Below are 4462 nucleotides of genomic sequence, written 5' to 3'. Positions count from 1 at the left end.
CCCCCCCCCCCCCCCCCCAAATTAAACCTCAAAAGAAAGTTAATGAAAATAAAAGGAATGTTGTACCAGATGAAGATGGTACAGTGTTGGTTTCACGTGCTCACGGCTCTGTGCATGTGAATGATGAGTAGAGCGTAGCAGTTATGTGTCATTGTCAAACTTTCAATGGCAGGCTTTGTGTAATTTGTCACAATCCATGAAATATCTCAGGTGATAACATGGTCTCTATCATAACCTCACAATATATTAAACTACCTCATTTATGGCATTAATATAATTTTACACCCACAATTTCTAAAATAACTGACTTTTTTTGAGCTCATAATTCAAAATCCATATGTTGAATGAAAGATTTGGAAATTTTAATAGTCAAATCTCGATTAAGGTCAAGAACAGCAAAATCACTTCCAAAGGTGTCCTCTTGAAAAACGATGAACTTTGTTCATGGATATAGGTGTTTTCAGAATATATAGGCCATGGAGATTATTTTTGGCCTTCCTGCTTGTTTCACTAAACTGCAGCACTACCTGGATATTCTCAACATCACTTTTCCTTTTCCCTCACCCCTGGCCTGATTCAGTCCAGTTATTTGTGTCAAAGTGTTTTCATCAGATCATAAAGGCAATAAAATTATTATTGAATTGCTAATATGAACCAGAATTCAAATGCTTTATAACAAAAAATATACATACAATATGGTGGATGGCAGGGCTGGAGTGAGACTCATTTTCAACCCTGGAGTTTCATGCCTCAGACTAGCCCACTTTAGATCACAACCTATTATTATTAAGATGATGCAATTATAACCTTATATCAAGGGACCATTGTAGAATCTGCCCTTTAGGAGTGCTTGGCTGAACAAAACAGTGGCCATTGGCGTCAAAAGCATTTGTAATGTGTGTGTGTGTATGGGAGGGGGGGGGGGGGGGCACACTGGTGGGAAGGTCTGGGGGTCCTCCCCCAGAAAAAAAATAATAAAGTAGATGCCATTTCCTGCATTCTGGTGTATTTTAACAGGTTGTTTAACATCTAGTTTTACCTACACAAGTAACATTTGATTCAATAACTATTTTAGAGTTAATGGTACAACAAGACCTCCCTGACCAACAGCTCTCCTTGTGTGAATAAAGCACGCTCCACTTCTGCATTCTAGCCACAGTCTAAGAAACATAATGTAGCCTAAGTTTACTTTTAGGAAGAAAAAAATCACTAGCCAATAGGAAACTATAATAATAATAATCACTCCTTCTTACTAATGGCCTAGCATAAAGCAATATGATCAACATCCATGGTGTTTATTAGTAGCTTAAAATACCTACTTAAAACTCCAGTAATGGGCTAAGTCTACTGTAACCTTACCCAGTTGTAGGGTCAAAAGTCAAACATTTAGCAATAATAATTATTACAGTAATTTAATTTAATGTATGAACAACATTCAGGAATTGTTTCTAATTATCAAATATTTTACGTGAACGGTAAGATCGCTTCGCCCACGAGGAAATGTAACCCAGGGTGAGCTAACCTCGGACAAACAAACAAAGGTAGCTGTAATGGTGAAGGTAGTGAAGGTAGTGAAGCTCACAGCGTTGCCTGAGGTATTTCTCAGCCAACATTAAGGCAAAGAAGATGGGCAAAAAATAAATACATTTTAAAAATTAAATTAAATTCCAAACTACTAATAACAAAATAGTTACTGCAGTGGATGTTTTCATGCCTGGTGGATGGTTACCCCTAATTTAACATAAAATAATTCAATTTATTCTATGACAAACACGAAATAAAAGATAATTAGTTTGTTTTGGTGCATAAGTTTGGTTACTTGGTGAACTTTAAACACAAATTAATTCAAGTTGGATCTCAGGTGCTGAACATTGAGGAAGTTATCCAACATTTTTCAGTCAGGTCATCTGGACAGTTTCTTTTTTTTTTGTGCTGAAACGTTTCGCCTTCGGTCCGAAACGTTTCAGCACAAAAAAAAGAAACTGTCCAGATGACCTGACTGAAAAATGTTGGATTGTATACCTGGATTATTGAGCATGGACTTTGTTGAGGGAGTTACTTTAACGTGTGAACTTTTGCTACTTTGTTAGAGGGTCCAAAGAAAAGTTACTTCTTTTTGGCTTTGATTTGCTGTGATTCACTAACATTATGATAAATAAAGTCATTTGTAGAAAGATTATTGCCAGAGTGACGGGGCATGAAAAACAAATAGTTACAAACACACATGCCTTTAGAAAAAATCTGGAAGGTTTCAATACAAAACTTTAATCTCATCTCTAAATCACAAGACACCTCTAACAGATAAAAATCTAAAGGAAATCTTTTTCACTGTATTTACTGGCCTGTTTTATTTTAAAGAAAGAATTTGATGTGAACACATAATCAAAAGAGCCATAAAACCTAAACAAAGTTTAGTTCTGAGCTTCTGGTCAGATGGAAGCTGAATGTAACAATAAAACTAGCAGACAAATGTTTCTTAATAAGGCAGCAAGTTTCTCTGCTCTGATGGAAAAGCCGAGACCGTGAACAGATCGTACTATCGTTTGTGGCTCGAGGAGCACCTCGTCAGGTTTCATCTACGCCTTTAAAGAGAAGAAATAAAATTTTAGGGACATATGGAACTAACTGAGGTTTTATGGGGTTTAGTCCCAATAATAAGGGAACAGGACTAAAACCTGCAAAAAAAAACTACAAAGGAAATTTGGAGGTAGCTGTGGCTGAGTGGTTAGAGCAGTCGTCCTCCAATGGGAGAGTTGGGGGTTTGATTCCACCAGCAGTCACATGCTGAAGTGTCCCTGGGCAAGACACTGAAGTCCTCATTACCTCCGATGTGTGTCCCATCAGTGCATGATTGTGATAAAGCTCTGATTAGTCTTTGAATAGATGTAGTAGCGTGCTGAATGGGTAAACGAGGGCACAGATTGTGTTGTAAAGAGCTTTGAGTGTCTTCATAAGATAGAATGGAGCTATATAAGTACAGTCCATTTACCATTTTGACTTTGATGACTAAAATGTGGCAATGTTTTTTGAAAAGCAGCAAAGACATAAACTTATCCAATTCCAAAACCTGTTTCTGTCCACCTGAGATGGGCTCTGCAGCCTTTCTTTGTAGCATTAATACTCTGTCGCCTACAAAATATAACAAAACTTTATCACACTACGATTTTAAAGTTGGCATCAAAGTGGAGAGCTGTTGGAAATTTTATTGGCCAATAAAACAAAATTCTGAATGTTTGTATTTGTAAACAAAATTTAAAAATAAATAAATAAAATTGATGTTTTTATACTATTTAAAAAAAAAATCACTTATGTTTTTCTATAGTTGTAATAATTAGTGTGAAATCTTCAGTTTATATGTGAGAGCTGCTTCACACCAAATGAAAACCTTTTAACGATAAAGAGCCACAAAGCTTTGGTTTAAAATAATGAATACAATTATGTTGGTCTGTGTAGAAGAAGCAATGCAAAGAGAAGAAAGTGCTTTATTTTACTGTAGCTTATGAAAAATATAAAGACTTCCATAAAGTTCATCATTGTTTACATTTTTTTATTTATCGTTTTCTCTTTGCTTTTGGGACATTTGGAAAATCTACCTTTAAATACATAATTTCATTAACATGTGTGAACAAATGTAAGTACATGAAGGTATAATTAATGTTTAGTTTTGTGATGTGTCTGAGTGAACATTTGAAAAGGCTTACGGTGAGATTAGGGGCTCAGTTAATGGAACAAGCACGATTCAATCAACACGCAACAGCTGCTAAGAGAAGGGTCCTATGAGGCAAATCTGCTTTCAGAGGGCCTGATACCAGTTTAACTTTTTGATGAGGTGATGTCCTCAACTCAAACTAATCTTGTTTGCAGTTTCCTAAACAACTGTCGGCAAACCGTTAAGCATCCGTCAGACAGTTTAAGGCGAGTCAATACCGAAACAATCTGTTGTCTGAGTTGACGGAGTTAACGCCTCCATGCAAGATTCGATGGATTTTTATTGGCCTCTGCAGAAGATGGAACAAATTATTTTTATTTTAATCACATTTAAATCTTCAGAACATCTCTGAATCGTTAGCAGACGGATAACTTTTAAAAACACCAATAAGTGATCTTATAAATAAGTTAAAAGGTAATGAAAAACACCAAAACAAAGCCTTTCTTCCTGGAGTACAGTGGTGAAAATAATACGACGCCCCATTAAATCCTCTCTTTTATCAAGAAGTGGTCACATACTGATGTTTTAATATGACTGGTATCTCTGTAAAAGAAAGTGATTTATTTACAGGTAAACAACATAAATACATTTTGTGATGGAGGACAGTGTAAGGACACCCTGTCCTCTAACAGCAGGCGTCTCCCTCTTTGACTGATATAACTTCACTGAGACTTCTTGGAGCATTCACCCGTCTCTAACATGATCGGAGGAACGTTTGTCCCACTCCTCGGTGCAGAAAGGTTTCAGAAAGTT

Source organism: Nematolebias whitei, chromosome 19 (assembly GCF_014905685.2).
Source record: "Nematolebias whitei isolate Nwh7 chromosome 19, NemWhi1, whole genome shotgun sequence".
Taxonomy (NCBI): Eukaryota; Metazoa; Chordata; class Actinopteri; order Cyprinodontiformes; family Rivulidae; genus Nematolebias; species Nematolebias whitei.
This window is presented reverse-complemented; position numbering follows the sequence as displayed.